Source organism: Glycine max, chromosome 20, assembly GCF_000004515.6.
Source record: "Glycine max cultivar Williams 82 chromosome 20, Glycine_max_v4.0, whole genome shotgun sequence".
NCBI lineage: Eukaryota > Viridiplantae > Streptophyta > Magnoliopsida > Fabales > Fabaceae > Glycine > Glycine max.
Genome location: NC_038256.2, coordinates 29,762,144 through 29,779,413, shown reverse-complemented (window position 1 = coordinate 29,779,413; position 17,270 = coordinate 29,762,144). Strand labels below are relative to the sequence as shown.

The 17,270-nt window shown below is 37.6% G+C and overlaps 1 pseudogene; it reads right to left on the bottom strand.

Moving 5' to 3' along the window:
• Window positions 1-946: 946 nt before the first annotated feature.
• On the bottom strand, window positions 947-16,802 carry LOC106797669 (pentatricopeptide repeat-containing protein At5g44230-like; annotated as a pseudogene).
• Between the last annotated feature and the right edge of the window lie 468 nt (window positions 16,803-17,270).

The window sequence follows — 17,270 nt, the reverse complement described above, 5'->3', positions numbered from 1 at the left end:
CTTGGTAAAATTGTAATGCCTATGCTTTGCCTTACTCCTATTCAGATGAAAATCCTTTGCTTGCAGTAGTTGTTATCTACATTGCCAATACATGAGAGGTAATTGTTATCTACAGACTTTATTGTTTAACTGATTTGCGGTCCCAGTTTATGATGTTTGGATTGATAACTGATTTGCTTGCAGTTTATCATGTTGGGATAACTGATTTGCTCAGCTTCTATTAAGTTATGATGTTTAGATTGATAATACTAGGCTTTATTCTTTCCGTTGCTTATATTGTTTCTCTTAATAGTGATGTTTATGTGGCTGAAATAGATAAATGTTCTAATAATAATGGAGTAGGCTCTAAAGGTGCAAGAATGGTCTTTTTGTGTATCTAGTGGACTAGTAGTTAATCTGTTTGAGTTTAATTTGTAATAACCCTGAACATGACAACACCCAAGTCCATTATAGAAATCATCAGAACCATTCCCTGCAGCAACAACAACTTCTTGTTTTTTCTTGTCCAGTCCATGATCCCTTGCACTTGTCAAATCACTAGGCATGTTGGTGGAGTTGTGGTTCTTACCATTAGAGATTTATGGTCATTAGAATGTCCATCTGATTTAGCAAATGCCTTGTCACCTTTCATAGAGTTTGAACAAAGACCCCCCATATGAAAAACTCAATCTTTATACAAAAAAATAAACAAAACTCCTCATGTAGCAGCTCAGGTCACCCAAATCAGGAACTGATATAAATTATATTAGAGCACACTTTTTTCAAAATATTATGGTGAAGTCTTGACATCTTCTATATATATGTATGCTTTGGTGAAGAGGGAAACTTGCAATTACAACATCCTTGTGTTCAATTGTTGGTGCCTATGGCTACAATGAGTTCAATTGTTGTCATGTACCTAAAATTCCGAGTCATATTACAAAGGACAAAGTTTTTATTTTTTTTCTTAGTAGGATTCAGTTAATAGCATAGACAGACCTGCAATATGTGAAAGCATGTAACAAGTTGCCTAATTCTAAAGCTCATGTTGTGCCACATTCTTTGACCAAACTAAGCATCATAATTTCATTTGGAAACATACCTTCATTCAAATTATTGCAATGAATATAGGCTGCAATCATAGCAGTCCAACAAATGATACTAGCCTTAGACAAGCCATCAAAAACCCTTCTCGCATAAGCTAAATTTTCACATTTAACATACATATCAATCAAAGCAGTACATAGAGGAACTCTTGATTTTCCACACTTCCCATTTCTCATTACATAAGCAAGCATGGCTTTCCCCAATTTCAAATCAGCGAGTTCTTCCAAGACATGTGTGATGCTTATCATTCCAATTTCACTAGGCTTGACTCTCATAACATGCATATCTCTCAAAAGGTCCAATGTTTCTTGAAGCAACCCACTCCTATCATAGCTCCTAATCATACTGCTCCAAGAAACAACATCCTTGTTCTTAATGTTATCAAATAATAAGTGTCCATTAGTGACAATAAACAATAGCTTAATTTAAACAAAAACAAGGCACCCGATGGGTCAAAACACCTTAGTAGTGGCTCTAGTTTTTAATCATAATTCCTAGCTAGTAGTGGTTGTAGTTTATGTATGTTGTGCTATTTTGTGCTCACTTTAAATCTGCACTCACCCATTTTAAGTTGTCCATGAAATGCTACCTTAGTTTCTTTGAAATTTCAAAGCTACTTAACAAACACCACCATGTTTATTAAATAAGGCTTCATATTACATAATCTTATGCTTAGATGCCTAGGATATAACAACCTTCTCCCATAGATGCCTAGGATATAACAACCTTCTCCCATAGTATGCGTGTTCTATTTTCCTTTTTAAAATTTAGTAATTCCAATAACATGGACATGGAGAGTGTTGTGTGCAGCTTGTTAGACCAAAATCACCCCTTTCACTAGTAGGATATGTCTCAACAATCCAGACTGGTTTTGAAAATAGTCTGCACAAACTAGAATCCCTTTGATTCATCAGAGGCCAAACTAAAATTCCTTTGATTCATCAGAGGCCAAACTAGAATCCCTTTGTCTAAATATTCTAGAAAACAGAGGAGAGGATGAAGTAAGTGGTTAATTTCTACAAATATGAACCCTTAATAACTAGTCTGAGATATGTAGATCATAATAAGAAAAAGATACAATCATGCCATTAATACAAAGTGTGCAACTTTAGCATTGTGCTAGAAATTAATTGCGTGGCAAAAAGTATTGTCTATAGTGAATTAAATGGTAAAGGATTCTTTGAAGACTATCTTGAAGAACTACTTACAAAAGTAAAATTTGAAACTGTTTGACTTATTGAGATTGTATGACTGTCCTCACTATTGTGTATGGTAGTTAGAGTTATGATTTTTGAGACACTGACGACGTGAATTGATAAATTCAAAATATAGTGCAGCTAGCATGCACTATTGTTAGATTTCTCCTACAGTTACTTTTTGGTCCAATTTTTCTTTATACAAGTATGTTCAAGGGAAATCCGATTCGCTGGAAAGCGCACCGAGTCGTCAAGTATTTAAAATTAAAACGGATGAATCCGAGTATCGAACTCAGGGAAACTAGTATTAAACAGAGTTAAATTCAAAAATAAGGCATTGTTGAAAGAAACATTGATAATTGATGGTTTAGAATAGAATTAAACTAAGTCTAGGCTAAAAACAGTAAAAATGCAAGTAAGTAAGATTGACAGCAGTAGGTAAAAGTGTTGGGTCTTTCTAAGAAACAAGCTGATGCATATAAGGATATTTCTCTAATCAATCATGCTTTTATGTTCTATGTTGTGGTCTAATTTACTAAACCTCGATCCCTCGCAAGTTTAGACTAATTTAACCTAAGCTTCGTCCGCAGATCCCTCTTGTAAGACCAGGCTTAACTTAAACAGCATTATCGTAACAACATATTTAAAACCAAAACTTAATCCGCAAATCCCTCATTTAAGACTAAGTTTCAATCCTGCTTCTATCAAGTTCTAAGGTAACAGTATATTTCCCAATGCTAAAGTCACCTAACTGTACACACAAATGGGTGATCAGACCAAGAGCATGCAGAAATTAAGCATTGAAAGAAGCATTGAACATGGAAAAAACAATCAATTAGATATTAAAGTAATTACATAAGTTGTTCCTTAGAAATTCCCAAAAGGGGTGTTTAGCCAGCCATACAGAAAAACCTTAACACAAATGAGATTAAGAGTAGAGAATAATCATTCCTTACACAAGAAGGGGGATCCCTTCTCCTCTTCTTAGCATCTCACAATCACTCTACAACTCACTAATCTCTCTCTAATTACAAAACCTAGGTCTCTCTGCAAAAGTTGCTCCTCTTACTTCCTCCAGAGCTCCTTTCTCGAAATAGGCACTGTGGTGTAATGGTGATTCTCTGGATTGTCAGCTTTAAATAGGCTCTAAACTCGCGACGTTGCGCTTAGCGCCACCCTCGCGCTTAGCACGAGTTAGTGGATTTGAGCTTAGCGCCCTTCATGTGTTGAGTCTGGCTGAAGACAACAGCTACGCTTAGCGAGCAAATCTCGTGCTTAGCGCGCGACCTTGATATTGATGCTCTGCCAGATTCTTTTATAGCGCTAAGCGTGCTGAAGCTGCGCTTAGCATGGTATGCATGCTTAGCCCAAATGGTGAGCTGAGCCCAACTGCCACTTTCAACACTTCATGACTTAACCTCTTTTAACCTGAAATTGCACATATTTTATCATTAAATCCCATGAAAAATATTCTAGAGACAACTATAACAATAAAACAAGATTTATTTACAAATTCCTACAAAATAACTATAAATTGGGGAAACTATACAAGTTTAGGAAAATGTTTTCTATACAAAAGTTAGTCATATAAGACGACTAACAACTACAATATGCCTCCTTGAATTAATTAATAGTCCTGTCATACTTTAAGCCTACTTATTGTCACATATTGATATCTGTTTTTCGGAATGATGATTCATGTAGGTGGCCATTGAGTTAAGTATTGGATTGTTGCTTTCATTTTGGACTGTGCTGCTCATCATCATAAGTACAAATATTTGTTACCAATTAACGTTTTTATTACTTGTTCACTGCCATTAATGACAATTGATATATCCTATACAAATTATGTTCATGACGAGTGAACCTTAGATTCCCGTTTGAGACTGAATGCAATGATTCTTGCGGACAGTTTGCATTAATCATTGTATTCAATCTTGAATTGTCCGTTTGGATAGTTTGGGGAGACTAATATTTTTATGGTAGATTCATGCGTTAAGGTTAACATTATTTTGTTTAATTTGATGAAATTTTGGTACAATGCATTTCTAGTTGTTCTCTGAGTGCATACTTGATTATTGGGAAATTAACTTCACCAATTTCATGTTGTGTACTTGGAGACCAATGTGAAATGCTGCCAAAATTTTGTGAAATTTAACAAAATAGAATTAACCTTGATGTATGAAGCTACCATTAAAAAAGGTCTTCTTGAATGGGATAGGGCCACACCTATAATAAAAAGTGAGATTTTCATGCATTGAATAACTTTGTGAGTATCACAAAGTTATTATTTAGATGAATCGAAGTTGGATGAATGAAAGTCGCATGAGCCCTGCATATGAGGAAGGCATCGAAGAGTTCTTGTAATTTGCCTTCGAAAGAAGTAGACCGGATGAGGACGGAAAATATTATTGTCCTTGCATCAATTGTTTGAACGGAAGATGAAAAATACTGGACAACATACGGGAGCATCTATTGTGTGATGGGATGAAGAAGAATTACACCATGTTGATATGGCATGGTGAATTGATAGACCTGTAGAGTGGGTCCCAATCTGAACCGTTTGATGTAGAAATGGGCGATCGCTTGGAGGATATGATTCGTGACCTTGGACAAGAGTCTTTTCAGCAAGCACATGCTCCCTTCCAATTCTATGTTTTTAGGTTTTATATGGAAATCATGTCGGTGGCCTCTCACTGAGCGCCAATCTTACGCTTAGCGCGCATTAGTGAACTGTGGCTCAGCGTCAATCTCGCACTTAGCCTGGAAGATGACAAATGACTCGCTTAGCGAGCGACAACGTGCTGAGCACATGCTTGCAAGGCAGATTCTCTTCTAGATTCTTGTGTCTCGCTGAGTGCGCTAGTGCCTTGCTTAGCGGGACATACTCGCTAAGTGCACAAACCAGGCTTAGCGAGACACCAGATTCAGCACTTCACAAAATCTCCTTTTTCACCTAAAATAGAATTGAAATTTACATTAATTACAAGCAGAAGATTATAATGAGTAATGATCAATTTATTAACCAGAAGTATTTACAATCCTACATAAAGAACTGTAACTTGGAGGAATTCTATATAATTATCAAAAGTTTCTATACAAAAGTTAGTCGTATAAAACGACTAACACCCTTCGTCCCACAACTTTGTCAGGTCTTCAATCACAGACTTAGATAAACATCAATGTCATTTCCTGGTTGTCTTGGGCCCGATATCATGATGGACAACATCATGTATTTTCGCTTCATGCACAACCAAGGAGGCAAATTGTAAATTACTAGTAGAACTAGCCATGAACTGTGTTGAGTGCTTAAATTGCCATATGGATTCATTCCATCATTGGCTAGTCCAAGCCTAAGATTTCTTGCCTCTTTGCCAAAATTCAAAAACAAAACGATCTATCTTCTGCCATTTGCATGCCATGTAAGGTCTTTAGCGTCATCTCCATTAGCAAAAAAATGCTTAAACCTTGGAACAATCGGCAGATACCACAACACCTTCGCTGGGGGGCCCTTCTTTGAGTTTTAATCAATGCTACACTCTTCATCATCCTTGACCTTGTATTGTGATACCCCACACCTAGGGAATTTGGACATTTCTTCAAATTCATGTTTGTACAATATGCAATCATTCGGGTAAGCATGAATCTTCTGATACTCCATACCCATCGGACACAGTATCTTCTTTTCCTGATAGTAACTTTTAGGCAACGTGTTTTCCTCTGGAAGCATATCGTGCACTACTTGAAGCAATGAACTAAAGTTTTTGTCACTCCTCCCATATCTGGCCTTCACATTAACCAGATCTTAAATGATAATTGTTTATTTGAAACAAATTTGATTTTCTTATCATTGGTATTATATTATTAACTTATGTTTTATTTTATCATGTAGTATTTTAATGATGTTAGACCATTGGAATCAGACACATTGAAGGCGCTTCGCATCCAATGGGCAAACTATTATCTCAAAGTTAGAAATGAAACTTAGTTTACTAGCTTGTAATTTTAGTTAGGATGTTAGGCAACGTAGGATGTTAAGCAACTTTGTAATTTTAGTTTAATTAATTAGTTTACTACCTTGCTTTACATTTTTTACAATTGATGTAACCTTTTAACATTAATTGAATATTCTTTATTCATAGTTATAATAAATTCTTTATTGACATATAGTTATCAATTGATTTTTTACAATTGATAGTTTACTAGCTAGCTTTCTACTAAAAACTGTTTCAAAACAGAATGTAAATGATATATGTTGTGTTGTGTGGTCTGATTTCAAAGTTACAGGTTAATTTTTGGGTTTATTGAAAAAACAGACAGTGTATTAAAAAAATTCCTAATAACAAAATCGGTTTTTTAAAAAAACCGATGTTAACGAACAAAGTTAACATCGGTTTTTCCAAAAACCGATGTTAACTTCCAAAACGTTAACATCGATTTTCTACAAAAACTGATGTTAACTATTAACGTTAACATCGGTTTTCTACAAAAACCGATGTCAACTTCCAACGCTGCTATGAACATTGATACCTTTTTTGTGTTATTATTAATATATAACATCAGTTATTTAAATAATCGATGTTATCATTTTTACGTTAACATCGGTTTTCAGAAACCGATGTTAACGTTAATACTTTCAACGTCGATACTTTCAACATCGGTTAATAACCGATGTTGAAAGTCCTAAATAACCGATGTAAAAAGCATATTTTCTAGTAGTGCACGTTTTGTTTTCTACATAATGCTCTCTGTTATCCATACTACAAGTAGTCCTTTAGGTAGGCTGGTGTATGTATTTGTACTTGCTGGTCTCTAACATTGATCGAGGTCGTACCCAAATCAAATAAACATTAAAATGCAGTAACTAGGAAGTGAGCCTAGGTCATTTCCCAACGAGCAATGATTAACCAAATGTTCATAATATGAAATTAATAACGATTGGGGGGGTTGTTTGTTTTGTGAATTAAAGAACAAGCGAACTGGAATACGAAATTAATAATAGTAAAAACGTGTTGTTTCCTCTGATTCAAAAGTCATTCTCTTGTCCTAGGTTATGAAGAATTCGTCCCTAACAGTTAACCACTTAATCCAACCATATTTTAATTTACTAAGCGAAAATCAACTTAGGGTTGTCAATACATGATTAGGCAACACATACACCAATTAACCCTTCGTTCATTAAGCATGAACGTAAGTTAAGCTCTGAGGCAATTAATCGAACATGAAGCGTGCATAGGTTAACATTAACGAATGTGGGTTAATTGGTGAAGGGAAAACTGTCAGGAAGCTACGTTATAAACAGAACCTCGAAGAGAGTTAAGCTTCGTCCTCAGAAGGAAACAACATCAGAAATTTAGCCTTCCATAATTTCAACAAAAGCAGAAAACGTAAATGAAACTAAAAGCAGAAAACGTAAATGAAACTAGAAGCAGAAACGTAAATGAAGCTAAAGGCATAAAACGTAAATGAAAGCAGAAGAAGGAACAGGAAAAACGAAATTGCAATTGAAAGCAAAAAAAATGTAAAATGCCTAACGTGAACAGTAATCCAAATCTAAAAATGTAAAACCTTAAAACCCTATGCTCTGAATAATGGAATCCTCCCTTACACGAATCCTCCCTTATAACCCATATACAATGTACATCAGTATGGCCCAAAAATACATCATGAAGCATAGCCAACAAAACATGTTATCCAACAAAACCCCCCCACACTTATTCCCAAAACAATTCCAAAGCTCCAAAATTCCTTAAGGTTAAGGTGAGATCATGGTTTTTCACTTAAGGCTTGTAATGAGCTTCAAAACAAAGAAAGGGGAACATAGGCTCAAAGGGTTATCAAAGGGATTAATTCAAGGTAAGTCCATTTGGCTAGAGGCTTATAAGAACAAAATTGCCTAAATCATTTCCAAATATTCATGTGAATTAGGAAGCATCAACAAGAATCAAGCCAAGGCTATTGTGCAAGCAATCAATGGGGCAAAACACACCAAATGATTATGATGATGGATGGCTTAAATTCTCCCAAAGGTAAACTTATCACTTTCAAATTGAGCTTTCAAAACTATCATGACATGTAGAGGAAAAACAAGGATTTCAAATCACAAAATGTCAAGAGACTTTTATTTTCAAAACAATTACCCATTACTTGAACATATCCTATAATTCAAAGAAAAATATGCAAAGTTGTACATGCAAACAGAATTGACCTAAAATATTAAACTAGAAACCCAACAAAACTAACAAAATTAACAAATTAACACAACTAACAAAATTAACAAAACCAACAAAACTAGCAAAACCAAAGAACACCCCCCCCCCCCCACATACTTAAACAACACATTGTCCTCAATGTAGCACAATTGAAAGATTAAAAGCAATTAAACCATCAAATAGAATCGGACAAATGTAATAAAAGCAAAGAAGGAGATAGGAAAAGAAGAACTCCCTAAGTCATGGTGGAGGAAGAGTAGGGTGGAGTAAGGAAGTCTCTTCCACCACTATGTCCACTAAAGAAGGGTTTGTGAGGAATTGCTTAAGTCGGTGTCCATTGACCTTGAAGCTCTTGTTTGTGGAGTCGTTTTTTATCTCAACTGTACCATAAGGAAAAACATTAGTAACAACAAAAGGACCAATCCACTTAGACCTCAACTTACCACTCATGAGTCCAAGCCTAGAATTATACAATAACACTTTTTGCCCAACCATGAAGTCCTTCTTAATTATCATGCTATCATGGAACTTCTTGGTCTTTTCTTTGTAGAACTTGGCATTCTCGTAGGCTTCTAGGTGGATCTCATCTAACTCACTCAGTTGCAACTTTCTTTCCTCACCAGCTTGATCCATAGAGAAGTTGCAGGTCTTCACTGCCCAGTATGCTTTGTGCTCAATCTCCACTGGAAGATGACATGCCTTTCCAAAGACAACCCGATAAGGAGACATTCCTATGGGTGCTTTGTAGGCAGTCCGATGTGCCCAAAGAGCATCATCAAGCCTGGTACTCCAATCTTTCCTACTTGGCTACACAATCTTCTCTAAAATTCTCTTGATCCCCCTGTTAGAAATTTCTGCCTGTCCATTGGTTTGGGGGTGGTATGGTGTGGATACCCTGTGTACAACCTCGTACTTTTTAAGCAAGGCATGCATTGATTTGTTGCAAAAATGGGTTCCTTGATCACTAACGATTTCTTTAGGTACTCCAAACCTGCAAAACAGATTAGATCTGACAAAATCTGCAACAACCTTAGCATCATTAGTTCTAGTGGGCTTGACTTCCACCCATTTTGAAACATAATCAACTACAAGGAGAATGTAAACATAAACAAAAGAGACAAGAAAAGGGCCCATGAAATCTATGCCCCAAACATGAAACACCTCACAGAATAGCATAGGTTGCTGAAGCATTTGTTGTCGCCATGTAAGTGCACTTCTTGCTTTCTGACACTGCTCATAAGTGCTATAGATCTTCCACGCATCTTTAAAGATTGTAGGCCAATAAAAGCCACAGTCAAGCACTTTGCGAGCTGTCCTTTGAACACCCAGATGACCTCCCGGTGTGGAAGAATGACAGAACTGCAGGACTGAGTCAGTCTCATGATCTGGAATGCATCGCCTAATGACCAGATCACTGCACAATTTCCACAAGTAGGGGTCATCCCAAATAAAATGCTTAGCATCACTTTTAATTTTATCTTTTTGAGCCTTAGATGCTAAGGGAGGAAAAACAGAAGCAACTAAATAATTGACAATGTTAGCAAACCAGGGAGTAGAAAGAGAATCAGAAATACTATACAGTATATACAAATGATCATTCGGGAAATCATCCCGAATGGGTGAATCCTCATCAGACACACGTTCGATCTGACTCAAATGATCAACAACTAAATTTTGTGCTCCGCTCCTATCACGGATCTCCAAGTCAAACTCTTAGAGCCAGAGCATCCATCGGATCAACCTAGGCTTTGAATCAGCCTTCTTCAACAAGTACTTTAGAGCTGCACGGTCAGTATAAACAATAATGCGAGTACCAAGCAAATAAGAACAAAATTTTTCAAGAGCAAAAACTATGGCTAGTAGCTCTTTCTCAGTAGTAGTATAATTCGCTTGGGTAGCATCTAAAGTCCTAGAAGCATAATATATCACCCTAGGCAATTTATCAATTTTCTGGGCAAGGACAGCCCCCAATGCATAATTTGATGCATCACACATAAGCTCAAAAGGAGCTGTCCAGTCGGGTGCCTGAATGATGGGGGTGGTAGTCAGTGCTCTTTTGAGGCAATCAAAAGCCTCTTTGCATTTATCATTAAAGTCAAACTCCACCTCCTTTTGCAACAAGTTGGATAGTGGAAAGGCTACTTTGCTAAAGTCTCTTATAAAGCGCCTGTAGAATCCTGCATGACCAAGAAAAAAGATCGCACCTCTCGCACGCAAGAGGAGTAAGGCAATTGTGAAATAACAGAAATTTTTGCAGGATCTACTTCAATGCCCTTATTGGAAATAATGTGGCCTAAAACTATACCTTGCTCAACCATAAAATGACATTTTTCAAAATTTAGAACAAGGTTAGTTTCAATGCATCTATTCAAAACCTTTTCCAAACTATCCAAACAAACATCAAAAGAGGATCCATATACAATGAAATCATCCATAAACACCTCTATGCAATTTTCTAAAAAATCACTAAAAATACTGATCATGCACCGCTGCAAGGTACCAGGGGCATTGCATAGGCCGAAAGGCATCCTCCTATAGGCAAAAGTGCCGAAGGGGCAGGTGAATGTGGTCTTTTCCTGATCCTCAGGAGCAATAGTGATTTGTATATAACCAGAAAAACCATCAAGGAAACAGTAGTGAGATTTACCTGCCAGGCGTTCAAGCATCTGGTCAATGAATGGTAGGGGAAAATGGTCCTTTTTGGTAACCTGGTTCAGCCTCCTATAGTCGATGCAGACTCTCCAACTGTTCTACACCCGAGTAGGAATCAGCTCCTCCTTCTCATTTTTTATCACGGTGAGGTCGGTTTTCTTCGGGACTACCTGGACGGGACTCACCCATTGGTTGTTGGAGATAGGATAAATGATTACAGCTTGCAAAAGCTTGGTTACCTCCTTCTTCACTACATCAAGAATTACCGGGTTGCGTATTCTATGTGGCTGTCTTAATGGTTTAGCCCCCTCCTCTAAATTTATCCGATGCATACATGTGGATGGGCTAATACCAGGAATGTGCGCCAGAGTCCAGCCTATAGCCTTCTTATGCTTCTTGAGAACTGATAATAGCTTCTCCTCTTGCTCATCAACAAGGGAGGCAAAAATAATTACTGGAAAACTTTTGCTATCATCTAAGTAAGCATATTTTAAATTTGATGGCAGAGGCTTCAATTCTGGTGTGGGCGGCTGGATAGTGGTAGAAAGAGATGGTTTCTCAGCCTGTACCTCATAAAGAAAGTCAGAGGTATATGTACTTCCTGAAACATGGTTAGTTCTATCTGACACTAGAAAATCAATCTCAAGAGGTAAAACATCACAAAACATGTAATCAATATCAATTTCAAATTTACTCTCAGCATCAAATTCAGACATATGATCAAGTACAAATTCAGATTCAATGCATGAAGAGTGACAAGCATGCAGATTAGAATGAAGATCAGTCATGTATTCATCAACAATATGGTCAATTATTTTAGCATGAAATATAGAAAGATCTTCAGATGGGTGTTTCATAGCATCAAGAATATTAAAATGAACAGTTATATCACCAAACTCCATAGATAGTGTGCATGCATATACATCTATCATAGTTCTAGCAGTTTTCATAAAAGGTCTGCCTAGAATGATGGGAACTGATCCTTGAGAAAATCCTTCCACCATATTCAAAATATAAAAATCAACAGGGAAAATCAGTTCACCAACTCTAACTAAGACATCCTCTATGAAACCAGCAGGATAGACAACACTTCTATTAGATAATGAATTACCACATCAGTTGACTGCAAAGGACCAAGAGATAGAGAATTAAAAATAGACAGAGGTATAACACTAACAGAAGCTCCTAAATCTAGCATGGCATTGTCAAACTTACTGTTCCCTATAATACAAGGTATGCTGAATGTACCTGGATCTTTACATTTTTCAGGGATTTGGGGAACATATTTACCAATCAATGCGGAGACATTTCTACCCATGCTAATTCTTTCACTTCCTTTAAGCTTCCGCTTATTAGTGCACAGCTCTTTCAAGAATTTAGCATATCTTGAAATTTGCTTTATTGCATCCAGTAGAGGTATGTTTACCTCTACTTTTCTAAATGTTTCCAAGATCTCCTTCTCTGTCTCTTCCATTTTTTTGTTGGAAATTGCTCTTGGAGGGAATGGAAGAGGGATATGTTGCTTCTGTAAGTCATAATTACCAGTAGAAGATTCACCTGCACAGAAATTGTTAGGTAACTTACTCTTTAAATTTTTGTCATCATCTTTTTCTGGAGTAGAGTGAAGTTGGGCAGGTTCATTTGTGGATGAGGAAGATGTTGCTGGTTGAGGTCCTTGACACTGCTTTCCTGACCTCAATGTAATGGCACTCACATTTTTGGGATTCTAGACAGATTGAGAAGGTAATCTGTCAGAATTCTGGGATTGTTGTTGATTTACTGTGTAGCCAATTGTCCCATCTAATTAGTTAAGCTCTGAATGGAGGCTCTGGTCTCTTGTTGAAACTGCATGTTTGCATAGTCATTTGCCTCACAAGTTCTTCAAGGGAAGGTTGCGGAGGGGCCTCAACTATTTGTTGTTTCTGGGGCTGTTGCTATTGTTGTTGCTGGATTGGTGGAGGAACGTATGGTCTACTTGGGCCAGCAGCATTTTGAAAATAAGGTTATTGTTGTTGTTGCTGTTGTTGTGAAGGACTCGACCATCTAAGGTTGGGATGATTCCTCCACCCGGGAATGTACCTGTTGCTAGAGAGGTCATAATTGTTCTATTGTGGCTGATTTTTCTACTGAGGTTGAGGAGGTCTATTGTAGATGTTTGCAGCATAAGCTTTAGGTTGTTCAATTGCTCCAGATTGTTGCACAGAATGGAAAAGGTCTGTATGGTGGTCGGCAGAGGAACATAAACCACAGAGTCTTGTGACAGGTACAAATTTCTGATTCAAGGCCAGCTGGGTTACCAGGTTAACCAAGGCATCTAGTTTACCTTCAAGCTTCTTAGTTTCAGATGATGCAGATGAGTTTGTGGCTACTTCATGCACTCCTCTAATGACTATAGCATCATTTCTGGTGCTAAACTGTTAGGAGTTGGAAGCCATCTTCTCAATTAAATTTCTGGCTTCAACAGGGGTCTTGTCTCCAAGGGCTCCACCACTGGCAGCATCTATCATACTTCTCTCTATGTTACTGAGTCCTTCATAAAAATATTGGAGAAGAAGTTGCTCAGAAATCTGGTGGTGAGAGCAACTGGCACATAGTTTTTTAAATCTCTCCCAGTATTCATATAGACTCTCTCCACTGAGTTGCCTAATGCCTGAAATATCCTTTCTGATGGTCGTGGTCCTGGAAGCAGGGAAAAAATTTTCTAAGAATACTCTCTTGAGGTCATCCCAGCTCGTGATGGACCTTGGAGCAAGGTAATATAGCCAGTCCTTTGCCACTCCCTCTAAAGAATGAGGAAAAGCCTTTAGAAATATGTGATCCTCCTGGACATCTGATGGTTTCATGGTGGAGCAGACAATATGGAATTCTTTCAGATGTTTGTGCGGGTCTTCACCTGCAAGGCCATGAAACTTTGGAAGCAAATGGATCAGTCCAGTTTTAAGAACATATGGGACATCCTCATCATGGTATTGGATGCACAAGCTTTCGTAGGTGAAATCAGGTGCAGCCATTTCCCTTAGAGTCCTCTCACGGGGTGGAGGTTGTGCCATGTTCTCAGAATGTTCAAAATTATAATGCTCAAAATCAGGATGTTCAAAATCACCAACCACAGAATGCACAGACTCACCAGTAACAGAATGCTCAGGATGCTCAAAAGGTATAAAATGATGTCTAACTATTCTATGAAATGTCCTATCTATCTCAGGATCAAAGGGTTGTAAGTCAAATGGATTTCCTCTAGTCATACACTACATTCAGCATGCACAACTAGTTGTCTTCTTATGCAAGTAAGAGTGTAGGTTTGAACTATAGCTACCATCAAATGATATCCAAATAACTTGAAATTTGATGAGCAACACCCTAAAATCATGAAAAGATAGCACAAAAATTTTCAGACAAAAATTCAAAGTTTAACTATGGAAACTACCTAAGGAAATTTTAGAAAAATAAAACAATAAAACTTGAAAAATAAAAAAAAATAAAAAAAACTAGTAAACAAGCGATTATGGCTAGTTAGAGACCTCAGCCGGCCTTTGGCAGGATGCCACAATATGGGAAATTTTTTTCTACCCCAAATACTTATATAATAATAGTCATTCTGATACCCGGAGCAAAAGTTATGGCTGTTTGAAGTTTTGCTAAACACAAGTTCTCAAATTTTTTTGAATCTCTCAAATCTAGCCACAACAAGTGTTCCTAGCATTTTTCATACAAAATTTGAGTCAAAAGAACCTACCACACCAAAATTCAGCCAAAAATAACAACCCTAACTATCAAAACAAAAATCGCCAATTAAATTGTCAACAACAGTCACTAATTCAGTCACTAATGGATTTGCACTACTACTCTCTTTTCCAGGTCAGCAAAAGTGGTCGCTAAATCCGTCGCAAAGAACTATTCACAGCAAAACGCAAAAACTGAAATAGGGGAAGCGCTGAACATAAAAACTAAAACAAAACACCACACTAAACAAAATAACAAGACACTAAACAACACTAACACAACACGAAAGCATAAAACAACTAAACATAAAACACGAATCACTAGCTATTATGAACCTTGGACACTGCTCCCCGGCAACGGCGCCAAATTTGATCGAGGCCATACCCGAATCAAATAAACATTAAAATGCAGTAACTAGGAAGTGAGCCTAGGTCGTTTCCCAACGAGCAATGACTAACCAAATGTTCATAATATGCTTTGTAATAACAGTAACGATTGGGGGGCTTGTTTGTTTTGTGAATTAAAGAGCAAGCAAACTGAAATACAAAATTAATAATAGTAAAAACATGTTGTTTCCTCTGATTCAGAAGCCATTATCTTGTCCTAGGTTATGAAGAATTTGTCCCTAACAGTTAACCACTTAATCCAACCCTATTTTAATTTACTAAGCGAAAATCAACTTAGGGTTGTCAATACGTGATTAGGCAACACATACACCAATTAACCCTTCGTTCATTAAGCATGAACATAAGTTAAGCTCAGAGGCAATTAATCGAACACGAAGCGTGCATAGGTTAACATTAATGAATGTGGGTTAATTGGTGAAGGGAAAACTGCCAGGAAGCTACGTTATAAACAGAACCTCGAAGAGAGTTAAGCTTCATCCTCAGAAGGAAACAACATCAGAAATTTAGCCTTCCATAATTTCAACAAAAGCAGAAAACATAAATGAAACTAAAAGCAGAAAACGTAAATGAAACTAGAAGCAGAAACGTAAATGAAGCTAAAGGCATAAAATGTAAATGAAAACAGAAGAAGGAACAGGAAAAACGAAATTGCAATTGAAAGCAGAAAAAATGCAAAATGCCTTAACGTGAACAGTAATCCAAAGCTAAAAACGTAAAACCTTAAAACCCTATGCTCTGAATAATGGAATCCTCCCTTACACGAATCCCAAGGCTTCTATTTATAAGGGTCACTCAAAGTCACTGGGCCCTATTACATTATTCTGGCCCAAAACGAAATAAACACTGAACAACATAAAATAAAATTGCAATCTCCTAATTAGAAATTAACTAAGGTAAACGTTGCTTTATTTGCCCTCTTTAAGTCCACGACCAAAATCCAGATTAAGTTCAATGCTTCATTAATTCCTGAAATTAGATTAAAAACATCAAATTAGCTGAATGAGCCCAAATAATAAAACTGCCTAATTAATTTGACAATTAAGACTAATCAGTAATTAAAATAGTGCAAAAAGGGTTAAGAAATAGGAGAAAATAATGGCACATCAAACATTCCCAGGCCCATTAAAAACACCTTGTCCTCAAGGTGTTACGAGTCCACCAAGGTCCTCCAGGATCCCAAGGTTTGTACCGACGAGACTCCTTTGGGTCAGCAGCCGTCCCTAATGCAAAAGCAACTGGTTGGCGCTTGCGTGCAACCATGGCAGACCCATAGGGCACAACTCCCCTCTCAAACAGTGCCATGTCTCTATGTTCCAAAAGCTTGTCATGTGAAGCCGCTTCACGACTATAATGAACAACAATACTTAAGAGGTTGTCAAGGGAAACAATGGCATGGGCGTGGCCGAGCTGGTTGAAGATGGAGGACAACACGTGGGGCACTTGGTGCTTGCTGTTGGTGTCTAGATGAGGAACAAGCATGAGAAACAGAATCGTAAGGGTGCGGGGTGTGGCGGCAGAGTTGGCATGGACGACGGAGTAAGCATGGGTGACGGAGTCAACTTAAGGGGCGAAGACAGTGGCAGAGTCAGCGACAGAGTCGATATTGGAGTGTGTGAGAGGAATGTCTTCGTAGAGGAAAAAGATGGAGGTGTGGGTGTGTTGTGTTGACGGGCTTCCAACGCAGTAATATGTTGAATGAGTTCATCTAGTTTGGTGGTGACACGGAGTTGGTTGGAGTCTAGCTTGGCTATGGCTTCTTCTATGTGTTCCATTCTGGTTTTGGGTCGAGTTGCTTCAGCCATGGTGGTAGTGCTCAATGAAAGCACCAAATTGTTATGAGCAGAAAATTCTGCTCTATGGATCCTAACGTTCAAGGTCTAGGTACCTCCAGAAAAGCAAGGGAAGGAAGGAAAGCTGAATATTATTTCTCTCTGGTTCTCAAGGGAAGGCACCCTCTTACATATATAAGGCTAGGTGCTAAGGGGGGGAGGGGG